A 23209-nucleotide genomic window follows, 5' to 3' on the forward strand; every position below is an offset into this window, starting at 1 on the left:
AAATACATCGAATTTCAAACTTCAAAAATTTACTGAAAAGCCGGCCAACAGAATCTGTGCAAAGAGTCCAGCGTGGTAAAGGGTGCGCCTGTCTTGAATACAGACAGAGTGACCCTCTTCCTCGGTTTCACTCTGATGAGAAATGGCAAGGTTCTAACCTCCACAGAATTGCTCTCTGTTTGTGGTTGTCTTAAACAGAACCAGCTACAGTACTGTCACACACGATCAGCCTCTCTGGAATTAAGCCGAGATTTCTAGACCTTCATAGATGGATTACAAAAAGATCAAAATATACGATGAGGTAACACCAAACAGGGAAATGAAATCAACTTTGGTCGCTTTCGCTAGAAATTTTATTTTTGACTTTCAAGTACCAGAACCGTGGTAATATAAATTTTCTTACTTGACCTTTATAAATGCAAGTTTTATGGGAACTGGAGAAGGTACAAAATATTTAGATGCGACAAAGGATTGCCTGTACCAATGTGAAATCTCATTGCATATTTAGTTGGGTAATTCAAAAGCTTGAAAAAGTTATTTTTAATTAGGAACAAGTTAGGGTTCCTCCACAAACATGTGGTTTTGAGGGAACTAACATTTAACAAAACCAAGTGCTGTGACTTGAGTACCAGCACAAACAGGAAGGAAAAAACGTATTCCATAAACCCCTCCAAATGAGAATTTTATCAATAACACTTGTGTCTACAGGAAAAACGAAATGAAGCTCTTTAAGATGCATGTTTCTGGTTTGACTGACCGTAGCCCTTTGCCAATAACAATGTTACCCGTAATCACAATCCAAACCACACACCCTTGGCACGGCACACTGTCACAAATTATGCTTTGATTCTGAGCAAATGCAACTGCTTCCTGTCTAGTGCTGTTTTCTCTTACTGTCGGATTTAGTATCTTGAACAAAATGTAAACCAAGAGATGTTTTCACTGCAGAAGGGACATTTAGTAACATATCTGAAATGTTGGATGCTGCAGATCCTCAGAACTTCGAAGAAAACAACACTGTCAGCGCTCATTTAACCCAATAAAAATCTAATTTACACAATGCTGTTCTGTCATGGACTTTACTACTAATTGTCTCGCGCGTCTTGAAAACAAATATCTAACTATTATTTTTATTTCCAGTTTATCTGTGTCTGATCAACTTTGCACTGGCTAAATATTGTTATTTGTGGTTGGACAGTTGGAACAGTTAGCATACGCTGCTACTTCAGGAGCTGGGGATTACTGAAATAATCAAACCTATACGTTGTCTTTGAACGATAAAGTTAAAGTCACATACAGAAGAGCGTAACCATTTTCCTTCAAATATTTATATATAGGCCTTGTTCACTTGTTTGGAGCTGGCAGGTGAATGTGACGCGCGTAGGCCTTGCTGGCTACACCGTGGCCCTCTACTGATCACTCTGGATTACTTGTTTTGTGTCATTGAGTCATGTCAAAATACGGATCTTTTTTCTTAAAGGTTTCATGGTGTGATTGTGCTTTGTTTCTGCGTTTGGAGAGGCATCTCAACGGACTATAGGTCCAACACTGATTGTTCACTGTTACATTTCAGCTGAATGTAAGTGTCAGGGCATTCCACCACCTTCTGCTTACTGCGTTCCAAGACAACTGTGCCTCAATTGGATTTTATAAGGGCAAACTGTTAAATTGTTTGAATGTAATTTAAAATTGTTTGTTTTGTTCACATGTGCTCGTGCTGTGTTCCCCAAGTAGTAGGCCAGGTCTCAGCTGCTACAATTAGTTTTCTTTATTTTTTTTGTCCCCCGGCTCGAATGTCAAATTCTGCCTATGTCCATTGCAATAACTACTCTTATGGAGCGCGGAGCATAGTTTAGGTGAGCACATGCTAATGGAGAATGGAGATGTGTCACATCCATGAAAAAAGAGACGGAAAATAAAATGTTCACTCATGCGGCTCAGCAGACAGACAAGCCACTCCCCCAGAAACATTACTAAATGCACAATAGGGCGCAGACTCTAAAATTATTTTTATAACATCTTAGATTTGATAGTAAGTTGAAATTGTCACTCTAATTGGCGTAGGAAAACACAAATAGTCAATCATCCCTTTAAACGCTGACTATCTGCTCACCAATCGGCACATGCCTAAAAAGAAAAAATATGTTCTTGAATAGATGAATTAATCTGTGTTTTACTGGCACAAAAGGGGGAAATAACAACAAAAACAAAAGAAACAACAAAAACATCTGCCTAATTGTGTATTTTAAACATCAGTATCGGCCCAGAATTACACAGTCAATGCATCCCTAATTATTTCTTATCACTCCTGAAACCACTTAGCCTTCAAATATAAGTGTGTGACTGTGTTTGTGTGTATGCCATCTGTATGAGAGTGTAACTGTGCAACTGCATGTGTGTAGCACACCAGAATGCACATTTCAAAGGCAAGACAGCTTTTGCTTGTTATCAGGAGCTGAGAGTGAAATGGAGAGAATTGATCTTTTGTCTACTGGAGGTGCACTCCCTTGGGCTGGGCCGCTCGCTTGCTCACTTGCTTGGCTGCCGTGCAGAGGGCTCTCTTTCTCATCCTCCCACCACCATCCCCTCAACCCCTTTGTTCACTCACTCTCTCTTTCTCTCTCTCTGCATGGCGGCTGCATCTCCTCCAGCTGACACTTGTCCTGCCGTTACTGGGAGAGATGTGTGCTGAGCTGCTGACACAAGGATTGATCTTCCTCCTTTTTCCCATAAGCTCCATATCAAGCTCCTCGAGACTCTGGAGGAGACAAAGACTGGTAGAGGGGTGGGGAGAGGATAAGGGGTTGGGATGGCGGCTGGAGAGGAAGGAAGAAGAGGGAGAATATTGTCAACTCACATCACCTCTTCATACTAACAATGTTTTGGTGCAGTGAAGAAATAGAGAACACAAAGTTGACAGTTTTATTGGTGATGGGGAGCGGAAGTTCACTCTTTTTGCTAAATTGTTGCTCAAAGTGACACCACAAGGCCAACAAATGCAACTATCACTATTTGCTAAAATGATGAAGTATTATTCAAAATAAAAAATAAAAGAAGTGGCATAATTTAGTCCATAATAGACCCTAAACAATCAATCCATTTTTGAATCTGTATGAGGTACAATTCCAGTGAAATGTTATCCCATGATTCATCATGCAAAAGTTGGGCACACAAAGCACACAGGAAGAAGAAGAATCACCCGGGTGAATGGCACCAGCACTCAAGCACTTTATCGTTTGCACGGCGTGAAGCGCCTTGCGCAGGTGCGTTTAGGGCGTGTACGAATCTACTTTCACTAGTTTAACGGCGGAAAAAAAGGGTCTGTGAGCCAGGTGCATGCTTCAAAAGGGTTGTACTTTGTGTCTTAATTAATCATAGATGTGTTTTGGGGTGTAACATGCAATAAACCAATCAGAGTGTCAACTAATGCGTTTGTACCTTGAAGCATTGCTATTATGATGGCGGATTCGTACTGTCATTTTTTTATTTGTAATCTTCAACATGTTTGCATGTTGCTACCGGTTTGTGTGTAACAAGCATAGTTTGTGTGCGTGCTATTTATATGACATGGGCGCTGGGCGGAAAATTGACTGCGTCGGTCTTAAACTAGCAAAGACCCTTGCGTCTGGCTTTGAGCGCTGGGTGCAAGAAAGGGCCGTAGATGTCTGTCTGAGTCAAACTGGTAGATTACAGTGCACACAAGACCATTTTGAGGTCATGTTAAACGTGATCTCAATATTTATCAAAATAATCGTGATTATCATTTTGGCCATAATCATGCAGCCTTAACATACAGTAAAGTATTTATTATAATAGTTAATAAATTTGGCTATATATAGGCTATTTGTATTTGAGGGGTGACTTAATCGATAAATATATACCTAAAGGCCATACAGATCTGTGTATCAGCATTTCACAATATGTGTGTCTTCATTGATTACTTTAGTTCAGGTACAGATCTGTGTATCAGCATGGCAGATTTTTTCCATTCTATAAAAAAACAGCAAACATTTGACAAAAAGCCCATTGTGCAATGTTAATAAGATCCTTTAGCAAAATGCCTGGATCTGCAGCTGCATCTGGATTTCCACCTAAACTAAATCACTTCTTTACTGGCTCATGGACTAACTTCATCCAAATTTCATCGATATTTGTTTATAGATTTTCCAGTACAACACTAACTCACAAACAAGCAACAGAACTACAAAACACAACCCCCTTGGCAGATGTAAAAATTAAAGCATCTACAACTGAAAAGTTTAAAAATGTATCTGGACTCATAATTAAACATAAAATAAAAACTGTATAGTCATAAATAGCATGACCAAACATAAAAAAAAACATTAATCAAACTTACTGTATAGCTGTTTGCAGCCATACGGTAAAGCATGTATTGTCAGTGGTTCTTGTGGACTTCTGGTGTCTGTTGTGATTGCAAGTCCGGGCATCCGAGTGGATTTAACTGGGGATCTTTACAGTTATTACTGAGTGTTATTGGCATCACGAGGAGAGCAGACCTGGGAGAAAGGGTTCAGGGTAGAGGGGGCAGATGGGGGGAGTCTAGTAGCAAACATGATAATTGGCAGGTTAGCCAATTTCAGGAGGCTGGATAGCCTAATACCCTCGGTAAGCATTCGAGAGCAGCGGAGACCGGAGTGGAGCAGGGCAGAGCGGTGTAGGATGAAGATGAATCAAGTTTAATAACAAAGAGTTCTAATTGCCCGCCACAACCCCACACCCCTACCTCGGAGCTGAACTCTAATTACGGTGAGAACACAGTGCCCTGTCACCCAATATTAAGTTGTTGAAGAACAGGATGAGATAATCGATAAACACTTTAGTTGTGGGGTGGGGGGGGACAGTGAGAAGAGAGAATGAAAAAAGTAAGATGCCCCTTCCATTCAGTGGGAACCGGCAGCACCCAAAGCCCTCCTGGCTCATGAGAACACCGTTGGGACGGTCCAAAAATGATTGCAGAGCAATAATCCTGAGCGCACCCCCCCCCCCCCACCCCACAAACACACATGTGAGCATACTGCACAATGTAGAGCCCCACTTTCCCCACGGGCTGCCTGAGCACCCGTGCGTCTGAGAGGAAAGGTGAACACGGTCACCCTAATTACAGGGGCCCCAGCTCTCTCACACACTAACACACACTCACCAGGCATAACTAAAGACAGGCCAATTAGGGCGAGAGGGAGATAAGGGAAGTTTTATTTGTATACTAATTAAGCCCCTGATGAAATTCAAAAGGGAGGTGGTGAAGGGGACTGGGGGAGGGAGCGGACTGGTAATTGTGTGTTTGAGAAAAGGTTGCTTTAGGTGCGGTTATCTGAGAAGCACAGCCTTGAGATAGTTGCCCCCTAATCCCATGCTGAGCCCCGGCGATGCTCTCAAGGTCTCTCATAAATTTGATCTGTTACATACGAAATGGCAGGTTCTGACAGCAAGATCATCAGCAGCGTTTATTGTCTATTTGGTCCTTGTTCAAGCTAAACATAAAAGAAGTTGTCATGCCAAAAGAGACTATGGACTGCTACCTTATTTGTTAAACAAATACTCTTCTGAAAAGTCAGTGTTCTTCTTTTTGTTAAGTTATATTTACACAATACTTTTTCTGACCTTTTCGAATCCCGACAAATTACCCATATTACAAAAAAGACTAAACTAATAAAAATCAAACCAAAACTAAGCATTTTCAAAAAATAAAAACAAACTAGCCAACCCTCTTTAAAAACTAATTAAAACTAATTGAACTGAATTTGAAAACAAAAAGTCAAAACTAAATAAAAATAAAAATTAATGAAAAATGCAAAACTATAATAACCTTGGTTTGTTACTGCCATTTTGTTTTGTTATGGTCAAAAGAATCGTGGCAGAGAATCGTGATATTAATTCTAAGCAAAAGAAATCGTGATTCTTATTTTTCCCTGAATCGTTCAGGCCTACTGCGTGGCTTCCCGATTTCCCAAACTACAGAGCGGCAGGAGTTCCAAGTCACAGAACGTGCATGAGTTAATCGCAAGTCCAAAAGATTGTGGCGTTATGCAAGATTAATCGTTTAAAAAATATAATAAATGCGATCTCGATTCACCCTGTTCACAATGTCATTTTTAAAGCTAAATTGTATAAATTGTTAATCTGTGTTTCCGGTTCAAACTTGTCCAATTTTATGAATTTTACCACCATCATCAATTTCATGTATTCCTATTGGCTTGAAATCTTACATTTGTGTTTGCATGAACTGAAGTAGACTGTCCTTAGTCTGGTAAAGGACATACAGGCTATACTGCTCCGCTTTTTGCGTTTTTGACTCACAGCTGCTGCTAATGGGCATCGTTGCGTCCCAGGCCCAACAAGTTTGAAAGGAAACACGCAAGAAGGACCACACGTGTTCAAACTCCAAATTTCAGGAACAGAAGTCTTCTTTGTTCAGAAAATGAAAACGGACGTTGAAAAGAGCAAGAAACTGGCATCACCAGAAAAATCAATGGAGCTGCTTTGGATGCACACACCCAATCCCAACTAGCTATTTATCCTCCGAACCACTGCAGTCTTTTTTTCATTCTCTCTCCGTTCCGTCGGTTGGCGCGTGTCCCCGCCCGTGTTGTAAAGCGTGCGTCCGCGCCACTCTCTGACATTTAATCCAACAACCACGGCTGATAGACGGCCTTTTTTGCTTTTTGAAGCTGGCAAGAAAGTTGCGATACGTACTTTGACCTGCGTGGTGAGAGAGAATTGATTGCGATATATGATCTCAACGCTAGATGGAAGAAATTCTTACACAACGTAGCTTTATATAACTTTTATTTTTTTAAATGACTTTGAGTCTCAATTTTTTATTGAGCCAAGTGCATCACAAACACTACTTACTTTCTTCTGTGAGTTTTATACAGAAACTGTGTAAAGTAGGTCTTAAAGCGCTCCCAAGCGCTGCAATGCTCTCCCTTCTCTTCATTGAGGCGTCTATGTTTACAGGCTTGTGGTGAAGGTGCCAAAAAAATATGTGTCGTACTGCCAATTTGTTTTGTCATGGTCATAGAATCATGGCAGAGAATTGTAATACCAATTCTAAGCTACAATTTGTGATTCATTTTTTTCCCCCAAATCGTGCAGGCCTAGTTGGGGGCGTGTGTACGATCACGTTAGGCTTTCCATTGTTAAGGTTGTTATTTACAACTGTGAGTTTTATGCTATGAATAGTAAAAAAAGTCTAATCACACAAACTGTGTATTTTGTTCAGCAGCTAGTCTGATCATTAGTGGACATCAGTAATAACCCTTGTCACACTTTGTTTCATTTTAATATTTGTGTGAGGCCTGTAGGGGTAATATTCAGAATTATTCAAAAAAGGCAAAGATTACAGGATAAATCTGGAAACAACAAATATGTTGTGGTGGAGGGGTTCTTCCCTATTTCCTATATTATCAATTAACCCAAAGACTTATTCCACAAGCCCTTTGGTCTTTTTATATGCATACATACATGGAACAACATTAAAAATGTAAATGTCATATGCTGCATTTTGTTAGAATGGATATAAAGTAATAGTCAATTTATTAGGTACACTTAGCTAAACTGAACATCCCTTGCAACCTTTGTGAAGGTTATAATGTTCTGTTTTTGTTGAAGCTGCTTTAGAGAACATTTTGGAGGATGTAATTTGTGGTACTTTTTTTTTTACTTGGACTATACTTCATACATACAGGGAAGTGTCTATGTTATTTAACCTATCCGTATTGATATAAAATAATGTAAACACCTCAGTATACTGTATCAGTATAACAGTGCAATTCAACAGCACCACAAACTTTATCATACAGTTGAATCAACAGCTCTTTAAAACAGCTTTAACAATGACTACACACATTAAATTTTGTGATGTAGAATTTATTAACTGTTGTATTAGACTGCATTAGTTGTATAAGTGTACCTAAAAGACTGGAAACTAAGTGTATGTAATAGAAATAAACAGGTCTTAGAGAATTATATGGACTTATACACTACACTATACTACTGCATGTCATTTGTATAATTAATATTGTGTGGGTAAAGGCCGGGCAATATTTCAACATTATGACGTTATTAATATCGTGATACAGTATGAGACTAGACATCGTCTTAGATTTTGGCTGTAATATCACATAGCTAGCTATGTGTCGTCTTTTCCTGGTTTTAAAGGCGGCTTTGCCGTAAAGTGGTACGCTATGTGACTGTTGTAGCTAGCTTTGCCCTTAACGTTACACACTTAGCTAGCAAGATATTCATTATTATCAATACATTTTTTTATCAAAAAAATCTCATTGAATAAATATTTTGGGAAACCACCAATAGCCAACACTACAATATCGTCGCATTATCGATATCGAGGTAATGTTGTGCTAGAAAACGGACAACGGTTAGCTAGCTAGCTAGCTTTACTAACGTTAGCTTGTTTACACAACACTAACAGTAGCTGTTTGGTAGGCTTGCTAGTTACATCACATGTCACTTACCTTTCCAACAAATATAATGCCAACTCCGGGAAGTCCGAAGCTGCTTCCACCTTTCAAATTTCACATCAGTTGACTCGTGTTTAGGAGGAAAAAAACGAATTTTTTCCTGGTAAAGTGAGTGTCATTGCTGGACGTTAAAATTGCGCTAATGAATCTTCCTAAACATGGCGGTCAACGTGAGCTTCAGTATGACGCAAAAGCAGTAACGTTCGTCATTCACTGCCCAGAAAAAGGCTCTTCTGCTTATGTTTGGTATGTTTGGTTGGTTGTCCAGCAGTTTTATTAGCCTTTCTAAATAAAAATGTGTTTGTGTCAAGACATTTTTTTATTCCTTAAAATCATGGATTAGAGACCCAAAGTAGGCTATATCAAATAAATAGATAAACAAACCCCTTATTAAAAAGAAATCGTGTGAAAAAATACAGACAAAATATAGTTTTTAAAGTCATTTTGACCTTTTTTTTTATTTCAAAACCCAATTTTTCCAAAGGCCTTTTTTGTTGTTGCATAATGCCACTGTTTTTTACAAGTGTTTCTCAATCAAGGAAAACAAAGAAAAAGCAGTGGGCTAATGTTTATGTATTTATGATTTTTTTTGTGCATAATATTAAAATGATAAGCCATATTTTTATTAAAAAACAATAACAAAAACTAGTCAAAAAGTAGCTTTATACTGTCTTCTAAAACAGTGTTGCTACTGCTTTGGTAAAAGCAATAGCAACAATAATTTTGAAGAAAATATTTAATAAATCTTCTGCGTAACTTGTTTTTGAATGTTGTTTTTTGGCATAATTTCTTATAATAGATTTTGATTATGATGAAACCGTTTCTCATATATTTGGTGTCTTGTAAATAAATTAATGAAGTCTTCTATAAAACAAAATCCTATATTATATAAGTAAATAACTGCAATATCTCAGTGAACAAGAGCCCAAGCAAAAGTGGAGGTCCATCATTAACGACTGTACCTCAACCATCTTAAGACATCGTCATTACCAGTCAATCTTAAAGCAGTTCTGTGAAGATCAACCTGGCATTCAGCTGCTTCATCAGGAGCAGCATTTCATCTCTTTTTAGAGATTAACTTCACAGAGATCTCCTGTGATGTGTTGTCACAGTAAGCCATGTTGGGCTGGATATCAAAGTGGGTGCCCCACCAACCTTTAGCAGAGCTCCGTCTGTATTGGCCTCAAAAAGCAGACCACATGTGGCAAGATCTTCAAAAAGTCAAGCAATCTTAATGATTTGACAGGTCACAGCAGGTGACTGTGTTGCTCATTTCTGAGCCCAGTTCTTCACTGTTTCTCCCCCATTTTGCAAAGAACGTTTATCTTTGACCATTTGTGCGTTGTGAATTTATTTGCCAGAGAGGGGCATTGGAGGAAAATTTGAATAATTCATCCAAGTTAAAGCCCATTAAGAATATCCATGTGGACACTTTTTTGATGTTAAAGACAGTGTATGATCTTAGGGTGCTTTCAAACTGTATCGGGCTTTACTTACGGTGTCTGTTTTCCCCTGAAGCGACAAAGATCAACTCGCCTTGTGTTAATTTTATAGAAGTGTAGAACAGAGGTCTTTGCCACAGTGTTGGCAGACTAGCTCTCCAGTCAGCATTTTACAGCTTTGCACCCAGCCTGAATAGGTCTCTCAAAAACTACAGAACGACAAATTACTCAGTACATCTTGCACAAAATGTATTTGAAAATAAATAGGCATGAAGGAGCTTTTATTCAGTACATCTTTCACAAAATGTATTGGAAAATAAATAGGCATGAAGGAGCTTTTATTTTCAAATGACTCTGTCATCAGCTTAAAAAACTTCAAACTGAAGGCCCTTGTGAGAATTGCCACTTCCTTACTTGCTTATTAGTTCATATGCTATTAATGTTGTTTACTTATTTTCTGCAAACACATCAGTCCAATCTTCATCCATCTGATAGGTTTCCCCTCTTGAATTTTACACAAATATTTGAAAGTGATGCAAACCACAGCAACAACCACAGGGCCAAAACAGGGTTGTAACATCTCAAACATAAACATAAAGCATCGAAAACCTCCCAGAATAGAAGAGCGTGCACGTGAGCATTTGAATGAAGGGTAATTCAACACGGCGGTTGTCATGGATCGCAAAGAAAAACAACATCTAGCTATCGCCTCCAACGGCATGAGAGCTGTCAGAGCCTTTTTGTTTTTGCCCAGTGGTCACTCACACTTTTCAAGTCGGAAGGCTTGAAAAGTGAGGGTGAAAATCAGAGAGTAGGAGGTTTGGCATGTGAAGCAGGTGAGGCAGAGGCTCCCCTTTGGGACCTGACTGTTTCTCCCAACTTCAACATTGGGCTTTGCTCTCAGGCAGCATCCCTGCAGGCCTAATGCATAGAGTATACATTTTGGATGTCTATCTTCCAACAAACTCCCTAAACAAAAGTACTGCTTGTAAAGCATGTAGTGATAAAATCGATCCTTGTATGTTCGCATATTCTTAACTATGTGATGAATCCGACAGGGATTAAAACATGACAGAGCCAAGGCTTGTGACCTCAGAGTGATTCCTTCAGCGGTTATTAGCCAGAGGCCACAAAGGAGAACTCTAGAGAGCTTTCCACACAAGAGCCAGTGACAGGCCCTGCACAGGAAAAAACTGCCAGGGAAGCACAATAAAGATAATTAGCAATGAGACCACTAGCCGCCTGTAGCCCCACCACAGGCTCCGTATCCCCTGGAGATATCTCACCCCCTTCATCCTCAAACTGTGCTTAACTCACTCACACACACACACACACACACACACACACACACACACACACACACACACACACACACACATACATACACACACACACACACATACACACCGGCCCCCATCTCCTCTTCCCCATTTAACCATGTTTGGTATCTGTCAGTCCAATAAGCATGACGAGTGGTAATGTCTCCAGCTGGTGGTGAACTTTACAGGTTACTATTAAACATTTTACACATTTTCCTTTTAGCCAAGAATTAGATGAGAAGATGGATACCACTCTCACATCTGTCCTCTTTTTATTGTCATCTCTCTAATTTCTTTAATTTCTTATTTCATTTTTATATATTTCAGATTTAAATAGTTCTTTAAATGTTTTCTTACCTCTCAGCTTGTCTCTGTGTCTCTGTAACATTTGAATTTTGCGCTGGGATCAATAAAATCCTATCGCTTAGCTGGAGCTAGCTTAGCTTTGAAAGCTTAGCATAAAGACAGGGAAATAACTGGTTGTTTTCACACTTTTTGGACAGATTAAACAAACAGGCTAGAATGTGTTTATCTGTGAGCTTTACAGTTGCTGCTAAGTTAGACAGACTCAGTCTAATGCAGTCTTTATGCTAGGCTAAGCTAACCAGCTGCTGGCAGTAACTTCAAATTTACACACGAGTAGTAACCATCTTCTCATCAAGCTGTCGTCAAGAAAGCAAATTGAAAAGTGAAGAAGGAGAGTAAATTTCCCAAAATGTTAAATTGTTACTTTAAGCTTAAAAAACAGTGTGCAACATAATGCATTGAACATTAGCACTTCAATTCCAAGCTTCAACATTGAAACCTCAGTCCCGGCTGTGAAAGAAGCACAGAGTGAAATCAGTAAAAAAAAAAAAAAGCAAGGTCGTCTGGTGTTTAGCAACCCATTACTGGACCCACAACACTCCACCATAATCCCAGCCCTTTGGCCATGTTACTTCTGTCTGAAAACAAGGTAGTGTAATTTAGAATGCATTTCAGGGCAATTAAAATTTCTCAGGCACAATTACTTATTCCCCCAATGGGGCCGCCTCAATCAGTCTATGTGGGTAATGGGTTTACAGCCTTGATGCGGCAAACATGTCCTGCCTATCTGCCTCGTACTCTTCTCAAGGCTGTGGTTATTAATTGTGGCTAAAGTTGATAAATAAAATCACCAGTGCTCTTAATGCTAATTAGTGTTTGAGATAATATTTATGATTTCATAAGCACATATTTCTCCAAAGGCTCAGGCATTGTGCCCCCTATCCATCGGTCATAGGCTGTCTTGGATGTAATCTATCTTTGGGGAAAGGAGATGCTGAAAGAGGGGCCAGAGGAAACACAGGCAGTAAATACTAATAGTACTTAGTGGGTACTTTGGGAGCAGGCGTATTTCAGGCTATTTATTGAGCTGGGCAACTAAAGCAGATACACAGGTTTATACATAGAGAATATATGATAAACAGGATTGCAACACAATATAAACAAATATTTAAAGCAGCATGTGATCAATATTTTTTTATTTACAATGGGTAATGACTACTCGTAAATTAATTTATGGTGACAACCCAAAAGAGCTGGAGCTGCTGCCGGACGAAGTGGACAAAGATGGATGAACCCAAAAGAGAGTTATCAACTGACTACAACTGGGAAGATAGTGGGGTATTTACCTGCTGAGGAGCCGGATATTTCGCTCATGAGTTAGTGGAGACCAAAAACATATCTTAAGGGAGGCTTGCTTCCTCTGGAGGCCAGAAACACGACTCCACATAGAGAAGCAAAGTAAAATAACGGGATGTTCGGGTTCTGTTAAGTCAACTAGCCCCAGCAAGTTTAGATGTCTGTTATAACAAAAAAATGACCTTAGACGTGAGAGTTAGTGAATATTATGCATATGAATAAAACCAGGTTATGATGCAGTAAGTACTCATGCTGCTGAGTTGGTAGATTTTCAAGAGAGGTTTTTGTATGACCTCACAGCAACTGTTAAAAGCAAGTGCTACAGTGGCTGCAAATGTGTCTAAGAATATGTAATCCTGGGAATATGCTTTATATATTTTTTAAAGACAGATAAAAAAAATGCTCAGTGAGAGATTGTATTGCGTTACACAAGCTGGGGAAACAGGATGAATTACACATCATCTAAATGACAACTTTTAACATGTAATAAGGGTAAAAAAAGGACTTTTCTATTTGAAGAAATGTGACTTAAAGTAATTTTTTCTGTTTTGCTTCCTTTTACAGAGCAACTTTGTATGGCTTGATCCATTGTGGCTTTCCAGTACTTTGTAGCCTGCAGTGTATGCCGCTGAGATGAGTAACCAATTCCTCTCACTTGGCCGGCGCACAGGCATTGAGAAGCACAATAGCTACTTTTTAACATCACAACAGGCTGGTGCCAGTGACTCACTGGTCTGACTATTGATCCAAGTCACCACATCAAGGTGAGCATCAGTGCTGCAGAATCCATTGTGGGACCTCATCCTAAAAGAGAAGAGCAGTCCACAGCTCTAGGCAATGCCCGAAAGAGTGACAAGTGCTGAAACCACTTCAAGGGGGCTAACAATGCCCTCAGCCCTTTCTAGTACCAGCTTCAAAGCCAAACGCAGCCTCTGGCAGTTCACCCCCTCCTTTTTCTCCCTCCTTCTCTCCCTCTCCATGGTCCTTCGGGGTAGCTGGCCCCCTTCTCCTCTCCCAGGGCCATCAATGTCAAAGCATGAGTGAGTCCAGTCAAAGCTAGTCGCCCCCCTTCAACTCACACTTTTTTTCTTTCTCCCTTTAATTTTCTCTTTCCCTCTGATGCGCAGGTCCCATCCCCTCTGCATGACTGGCCCTCACTGACAAGTGGAAATCAGAGAGATCCTACTGGCAAAAGATGGAGAGTGAAGAAGACTTCAGTAACGTGTACCCTACAGCTATCAGTGTCCTGAACTCCAGAATAAAGACACTAAGCACATCGTCTCTGCTACATACTATAGAGAATAGTGAGCATCAACAGCAGAAACATGTGCACAAAAAATTCAAAGGGTGGTAAGAAAAATGGTGGTGATTTTTTTTTTACTTACTTACTCTAAGATAAATAAGTGATAGAAAAGAGGCAAGAGAGGGAGCTTTACTTTGCCAAAAGGGACCTTGGGTTTTGCCCTGTGGGCATGGCAGCATTCATTTTCCTCTTTACTCCGTTCATATTCCCAGCCGGTTTCCGGAGTTGTGATTGAGTTTCACATATTGGAGTTATATCTGGCAGCCAGACTTGTTTATCTGCTGAGGCTGATAAGTGTACTGGCCTGAGTATGAAGCAGAAAGCAAGTGGAGGGAGAAAGAGAGTGGGAGGGAGATGCAGACAGACAGACAGACAGACAGACAGACCACTCACACATTCTCATCTCCTCCAGTCTTTTCTCATTGATTAAGCGTGTCTTCATCAAGAGTCTGACCCAGGTACAGCCTTTTTTTCTTTATCTCACACTCCAGCTTAGACTTCTGGTATGGAGTCAAAGCAGCTGAAAGTGGACTAAACAAAGCCAAGGACATATTTTATGGGGACAAATGGACACCATAACAAAATGTTTTGATAGTTTTTTAAACCAAAAAGCTGCATTTCAGATGTCTGTTGTTCCTAAGATTGAAATGTTAGGCTGTCACAGATTCAGTAAAAACAGACAAAAAGTAAGCTAGATGAAATTAGAAGTGATACCTGTTTTTTTACTGCAAAGGCACTAACTGAGAAAAGTAGAAGTATAATGAGAATTTGGTTCAGTTATAATCTAAACCTTTAGTGTCACAACATCTTCATACCAGAGTCTGTCAATGACTGTCTGTTGATTCCAGTTGAAAGGAAAGTGAGACAAAGAGACTTGGGGAAGGTTGAGAGAGGGGAAGAAAGAAAAAAAGACGACTGAGGGAAAGTGAAAGAGAGAGGGCAAGCAGTGCTTGCTGGACCCTGACTGCGTGTGAGGCCTCAATTATTCATGCGGCAGTGCACATGTCAAGAGCCCACAGACAAGCACAACAGCAAGGCCGAGCGCAAATCAAACAGCGCATCCGTGGGCAATGCCCACAATGCACCTGGAGGAACACACCTCGGTGCATTTCTCTGTTGTTCTCGGATAAACAGAGAACAAGGCTACCTGAGCACTGCCTGATACTCCTCAAGAGCCAAGAGCTGCTGAAATCTTGGAGTCTTTGTTTGTTTGTTTTTCCCCCCACTGTATTTACTTGCTTCTTTTTTTGGCAGAGATGTTGGTGCCAGTGGGTTCCATCTTTTCATGGCTCATTAGCCCTCTGTTCGGTTCACTTTATTATCTGAACTAGCTATCATGCCCTTAGTGTTGTTTAAGTCCACTGCCTCTCTTTGCTGGTCCCAACATGTCTACATTAACTATGGCTGAGGTTTGTCTCCTCAATTGCTGGAGGTTAACGGATGGCTCCAGACTTTCATTCTCATCTTGTCTTAGTTTATCGACCATTGCTTTGTTTCTGTCAATTCTGTTTTTATCTCTCTATATACTCCCAAGCCTGCTTCCAACACTGATACTCATACTCACACTTTTTATATTATTATTGAATTGTCCAAGGCAAAAAAAAAACAATATGTAGTACCAGAAATTGCAGCTAATCATTTAAGAAATGACAAACCTCACTGGCTTGGCTTCATTGCGGTGCAGTATTCTGCATGATTAATGATTGGTGTATAATTGTCATACTGTCTCAAACTAAATTGCCATTTTATGTGTCATTCTGACACTATGCTCCTGTTAGCTGTTTTGTATGTGGGAGGGGTTTTATATTGCCACACACGCCTGCTGCAGCAGTTGTTGCTAGGCAAGTTAACCAACGTGAAGTTTAAATTTATGAAAACCACTCATTTAAGAGCTCCTTTTTCTGCATGTTGACATAAAGTACAGCAACCTGTATGGCTGCATTGACCTCAGTTAAGCTTGTTGCCTTTTTTATTTTAATTTTTTAAGCTCATTTTTGGGCATTTTACTGATTTGTTTCCCAACAGGACAGCTTAGCCTTTAAAGGGGAGAGAGAGAGAGAGGGGGACTGACCTGTAGCAAAGGGCCGCAGGTCAGAGGTGATCCCTACCTCTACCAGACGAGCCACCTAGGCGCCTGCCTGTTGCCCTTTTTGTACCAGTTATTCTGTTATTTCTTGCTCATACACAGAAAGACAATGATCACATTTTTTGATAAAAAGGTGTGAGTGACTCAGTTGTTTTTTCAATTAAAGACACAACTTGAACTAGACTGAAAAAAAAATACCAAAGACAATATGTTCACCATAGACAGCTCTTGGCTGATCCACTGTATGCCACCCAAAGGCCATCGTTTTAGTGCCCTCTTTGATTGATTCCCTGCTGTCACTGAAAGGGAGGACCCATGGGTCACCTCAGGCCTGCCCCAGGCGCACTGGAGTCTGGGACGGTTGATCACATCCTTGGGAGGACTGTGAAGCCGCACAACTAGCAAATTGTTACCTAACTCGTGTGCCTCTGTTTGCAGAATAGGGATTTTATTTATGAGCAGGTTCAGCCTAACATATCTTATTTTATTTTTATCAATAATTTGCCGCCATAGACAATAAAATATAAAACGACGTACCATTCATGTGAAAACAACTAGCGGTTCTGCCTTAAGGTTTTTTTACACTCTCAGAGAAGTGTTAATCAAATTGTATGTTTTAGCAGTCAGTTTGTAGTTAGTAGTTGTGTTGTACTGGACTCATTATGTTGAGAGGTTGTTGAATTTCCAATAATCTGCCCTTCATGTGTGTGAAAAGAGATGCAAAATCCACATATAGTTCAGTCCAGTAGAACACTGTCTTTATGTTTGACCTCACAAATAAACATAATTGAATTTACAAATTTGTGACAATCTCCTCAATAACTGAACATTATGAGCTCAGTAAGATGTTAGATGTTATGTTAGATCAGAGTATATTAGCTTGAACAGGTGCACCCGATTAAGTGGCCATTTTCTGATCTTTCTTTTAAAGTAGTTCCTCAGTTGCTTGACTTTTGCAGTTGTATATCTAAGGCCTTGCACATCCTTCAACATATTGGTACAGTACACTTGAGAAAAAAGGGAGACCACTGTTGTCAACATATTCTCAAGACACAACTGACTTCAGCTTTCTACATGCTTGAAAAAAACATTGTTGGCCAAATCCCTCTGTGTTTGTATCCTGAACCTAATTTTCACTGGCCTGACAGACATGAAATGCATATGGCACAGGTTCAGAGAGTGCAGTGCCTCTGGGAGAAGAAAAAAATCACTTTCTTGAGACATCATTTTACCGGTCAGTGAATCCCATTTCTTTCTTCATGTGGGATTCTAAATCTTGCAGTGAATGCAATAATCTAACATGTTCCTCTGGACCGGCACTGTTCAACATCATTTTAGAAGTATTTTCAAGGGAGCACACACAATGTCTTTGGACCATTCTGATTTCACTGTGAATCTCTCTTCTCCTACCTCACCTTGTTTGCTTGGTCGTTCAACATCAATATATTTGTGTGGGTGAAATGGCCTTTTCATTGTTGAAGCACCACCAAAAGGACACTTGAATGGAGCACTGGGAGGATGCAAACACTTGCACAAACATACCAGAAGTTTTTTTTTGCTTTAATACGTATATATGTATATATATATATGTATATATTGGGCTGGAAGTCCCAAGGTCAAAATGGAAGACACCTCCTAAGTTAGTCAAGATGACCGAGCTACGATACTGTGGGACTGAGAAACTGGTGATGGCTAACCAACCAGACATTGTGTTGATCGAAAAACAGCAGAAGAAGGCAGTAATGATAGACGTGGCAATCCCAAGCGACAGCAACATCAAGAAGAAGGAACACGAGAAGCTTGAGAAATACCAAGGGCTGAAAGAGGAGCTAGAAAAGATGTGGAAAGTAAGAGCAACAGTGGTGCCAGTGGTAGTCAGAGCACTGGGGGCTGTGACCCCCAAACTGGGAGAGTGGCTGCAACAGATTCCAGGTAAAACATCAGAGGTCACTGTCTAGAAGAGTGCCCACCTAGGAACAGCTAAGATACTGCGCAGAACCCTCAAACTCCCAGGCCTCTGGTAGAGGACCCGAGCTTGAGGATGACACATACCACCCCACGAGGGGTGAGAGGGGGATTTTATTTTTCATTTTTTTATACATACGTGTGCATTGTGACTTCATTGTGTGCAATGGACCCCCAAAGGAACACTGCCACTATGTTTCCAGTGTGGATTGTTGTATTTGTTCAATGATGCAGCAAACATCTGAGACTGATGGGCGAGTTTGTATTAGCTCAAGGCCTTCCTATTGTTGCAATAAGTCATCCATGTTAAATGTACAAGAGTTCAAGCCTCTACTTGTGTAGGCCAGTGTCTCTGTGTACACAAATACAGATGTTCACTGTTCATTAACGCCCAAAAACATAATTCACATTTTCCATCCACCTGCATTATCTCCTCATGATCTGCATCAAAGGGAAGTGAGAAGAATACATAGAAGCACTAATTCTGGATTGTATACCATACTGCATCCTGGAGAGATTTAAATCTGCGGTTAGATTTTCTCCCTTTAAACCTAGAGCAGCCAACCTTGGTGTTATCCACAGAGGCAAATAAGAAAAAATTGTGTGAGTTGAATATTGCATAGTGTTCCTGTTCTGACATCTTTTGTTAGCACTGCACAAAGGTTCAACATCAGCTCGGATAGCTGCTGGGTTTATAAAAGGCTGACAAGCAACATGACAGCAAATGTGTGTGCAAATGTATTATTTTGTGTAAATTTCTGAGAAGCATAAGGGAGGGGTTTTAGCAGAGGGCTTTTCTTGTCATCACTGTGAGGTTAACTGGAAGTCTCTGCACCCAGCCAAGAAACAGTCACACAGTAGTAATGGACAGCAAAAAAAGTGTATTTCCCAAAATGTCGAATCATTCCAGTCTAAATCCAAGGCGGAAAAGCTTTACTTGCCTTCTGTAGGATTCACATCCAAAAGTGGCTACCACTATTCCTTGTTGCTTAATGAAAATAAAAAACTAAATATGAAACCTAGAGTGAAAAACTGTAGATGGAAGGATGGCGGGTCTGCAGTGAAATTATTAAACTGTGTGGAGCAGTAATTAGTACAGCCTCTGTGAACTGCCACACCAGAGTTAATCACACCCTCACTGAGGTGGCATTGGCCAGATATGGATAACACAAACACACACGCACCCACACACACGCACGCATGTCTGCAAGCAAGCAAAACAGACTCACTCTACCAAGTAAACACAGTCGGCCACGTCGGGCTGCTGTGTGGACAACGAAAGCCAGCACAGCGGCGTACTGCGCTGCGATGGCACCAGTGACTGCTTTATCAGCATCCCATCATTTATGTTGTGTTAATTAGGTCCCTGTGGCTGTGGCTGGCTGTTAGCAGTGGCTGGTCTCATGGAGGAAGAAAAGGATGGAGGCGAGAAAGAAAAGGAAGGGGTGGTCCTCACAGACACAGTTACATTAAAATGCCCTCAGCAAAGGCACCAAACTGAGATACAGGCATGTCATAATTAATGTTAGTGAATTATTAATGTAGCTGAACTCAATATGTTTGTGTGTGCAAACTCTTGTGATTCTACTTGTTTACCAGCAGCCTCCTTTGATTTTGAGAGTGAAACATTCACTCTGAGCTGCCTCCTTCACATTCTTTCAGCGATGAGGACGAATGTCATCATCTGGAACTCAGACTAAAGCTCAGCTGCCACAAGACCCCCAGCTCAGCCATACCTGCTCATTAGCTCAGGATGAGGTCAGCGGGTCAGGCAGGGAGGAGATGCAGCACACCAGCGCCATGGTGCACGGGGGCCGACACACAAGCCGTCCTGCAGGCATCGCTGCCGTGTTATTAGCTCACAGGCATGCTGCAGAGGGCCGGTGCAGGTCGCACACCATGGTCCACTGCAGCTCCTATGAGGATCCTATGCACACAAGTATACAAACATACGCACACACTAAGCTCAGTAGAATACAAAATAGAGCACACTCATAAAGAGTACTTCACAGAAAGGGGGTGGGGGGAACTTGCACACACTCACATAAAATGGAAAGGCTGAGTGGTATTAAGATCCATGTTGACAGAGTGGAATCCTATAAGCACCCCAGTTCTCTCTATATGTCAAATAGTCCTCTAGGTGCGGATCACACAGTTTTATTAGCTTGCCTTAAATTTCATTTGCACAAGAGATTTAAGTCTTTTGGTGGAAAACACTCATACACACACACACACACACACACACACACACACACACACACACACACAGACACACATCTCTGGAGGTATTATTACTGACAAAGTGAAATACAGATTAAAGGACCAATCCTTAATTTTTGCGACCATATACATTTGAGTTAAAATCCACTCATATATTTGGGGAGTTTGACATACAGATGAAAAATATAAGGTACTTGTACATACTGACTAGGGTACAGTATGTCAATTTCATGCTACTTCTTACTTGTCCTCTGCTGCGTTAAAAGGAAATATTGCAACTTTTACTCCACAGCCAGTTACTTTACAATTAAATATTTTACATTCAGAACACATGATGAATTTATAAGATACGATGCATTGTTGTATTTTAATCTACCAATTTACAGATAAATGAATCAGTACTATTCATTCAGAATAACAATAATAATGTAACACTTACTGTATGGGAACCGTTTCCTGTATTGAATGCTTTGACTTTTGATGCTATACAGTAAGATCATCTACCTAATAACATTTAAGTACTTTTACTTAAGTAGTATTTTTACATTCTGGCCATGCTACTCCTCACTGATGTGTGCAAATATAGTGATAACAGCAAAACAAACCTTTAACATCATTAGAAAATTTAGATTTACGGTAGTTGATCTGTTTGCCGTGGTCATTTGATTGGTTCACTGTGTATTTACCATAGAAATATAACACATTCAAAACAGAATAGATTATAGTCTGGTGCCTATCAAATACTGCTGATTACACTTTTAGCTGAAAGCCTAAGCAGGTGTCTTGTTTTAGACTAGTTAGTGAACATATACGGTGAAAACTCAAAAAGTCTTTTTTTTATACAAACACCAAATGCAGTAAAAACAAAAAAATTATCCGTTTGAGAGAAACAAGTAAAAGAGCATGGATAGCAATATTTATCTTACAATAAAAATGTGTTCTTACTGTTTGGTGAAAGCAATGGAAATACCACATTTAGTAGTATTTAGAGATGATGCAGACGTCCAATGTGATGAAGAAAACTTGCTGCACGATGCTGGAGAGACCTAGGATTAGTCAGACTCTTCTATGTTATTGTTATGCAGCTTTATTTTTTTTCCAGTAATTCCAAAAAATACTAGAGACAAAATACTATATTGAAGCAACCTGCTGATTTTGATTTATTCTTGTTTACCCTACTTAAAAATTGGTAAAATATAAAATCTACATCTTTTCTTTGAAGTAACCATTGATTAGTGTGAAGTCACTCAAATTGTTCAAACTGTAAAGATGAAAAGTTAGTATTTTCTGTACTGGTGTTTGATGCTGGTTTTTTACTCTCAGTGTGTTCTGAGTGACAGTGTGTGTTAGCTCAGTGAGGATTGTTCATAGTGTTTTGCTGCACTGAGCCCGTTTTGAGACATGCGTTAAGAGTTGTGTTCCTTGGAATGAGTTTTGCAGGAGATGTAAACTCTTTAGCTCCGGTGAGTGTTGGTAATGGAGACTGTAGTTGGAGTTTTTCACATGTAGCTGATGTTGTGCCCAATGTTGTTTAGCAATCCAAAAAAACTGTACAACCTTTTTTTTTTAACTGGACAATCTGATCAGAAGAGCCAAGGTGACCACTGATGGAATCTCCCGTTTCTTCAACTTATGTCATTTCCTTTGATTTTGCGTTGAGTTGTTGCAGTAGTTGTGATACATTTCAAAAACATAAAACACAGTCAACAACATGATTTATGCATCAGCAGCATTGAGGGAATAGATATGCCTTTTGAACACACATTACAGAGGCATAGCCTGACAAGTAGCAGTTTTATTTTTCCTTTTACATACCGTACATAGAAAAGACATTTAAATTGCTAATCACCACATAGCTTTAATATCATACGGACAATCAATAATTTAGACAAATGTCCAGTCGGCATAATTCATTAACTCTCTTTCAAATCCCTCTTTATTTCCAATATGTTTAACCTTGAAAAACACTTGAATCCAGTGATATTAAATGAGATACAATCATAATTATGCCAGCAGTGGCTGTTATTTAACCCATCAAGGACAAGAAGGACTGCAGGGATGGAGGGATGTAGCATGGATGACCATGTAGCAGGAGGAGAAGTAGGAGAGGGCTGTAAACGGGCAAAATCCTCCCAGACCTTTGGCAATTTGTGGAAGCTGTATTTCAAATCCACAGACTATAACTGTCTTTGTGAAATAAAAACCAACTTTGAATGCACAGAAAGGAAAAGTATAAAACTAAACCTATAGAAACCCTTTCAGGTGAGTTGAAAAATACACAAACTAGTCATACTGTTAGGAAAAGAGGTCTTTTGTGTTTTACTGTAACACCAACATTCATACAATTTGTCTGATAGTATTGCTGGAGCTGAACGCAACCCACCGCAACACTGTTTACTATTTGTGCATTGGTATTTGGCACTGTCCAAACATTGGAGTATTTTGCGTCACTCTTGCATCAGTGAGCTTTGAATGAGAAATCAAGTTTGTCTTCTCTCCTGTGTGTGTCTTGAGCTACAAGTGTAAGCAAGACAAAGGTAAAGTCTTCAGACCAGAAACGATGTGCCTTGGAGTATCTATGACTGTGGTCAGGAGTGAAGGACTGTTGGAGAGAAAACTGTTATTTGATAGCAGTCTAATGTGGGTCCAGATGACTTTGGCTGGGTGTGGACGCCATGAAGAGGTGTGTGTGTGTGTGTGTGTGTGTGTGT

At 40.1% G+C, this 23209-nt stretch overlaps 1 long non-coding RNA gene across 1 annotated transcript; it reads right to left on the reverse strand.

Moving 5' to 3' along the window:
* Window positions 1–1438: 1438 nt before the first annotated feature.
* Window positions 1439–8765, reverse strand: LOC117936710. The gene is made up of 2 exons (XR_004655006.1): window positions 8496–8765; window positions 1439–2816 (listed from the first exon to the last, which is right to left on the reverse strand). It is a non-coding gene; the product is annotated as an uncharacterized LOC117936710 (long non-coding RNA).
* Window positions 8766–23209: the final 14444 nt, after the last annotated feature.

Source organism: Etheostoma cragini, chromosome 2 (genome assembly GCF_013103735.1).
Source record: "Etheostoma cragini isolate CJK2018 chromosome 2, CSU_Ecrag_1.0, whole genome shotgun sequence".
Classification (NCBI taxonomy): domain Eukaryota; kingdom Metazoa; phylum Chordata; class Actinopteri; order Perciformes; family Percidae; genus Etheostoma; species Etheostoma cragini.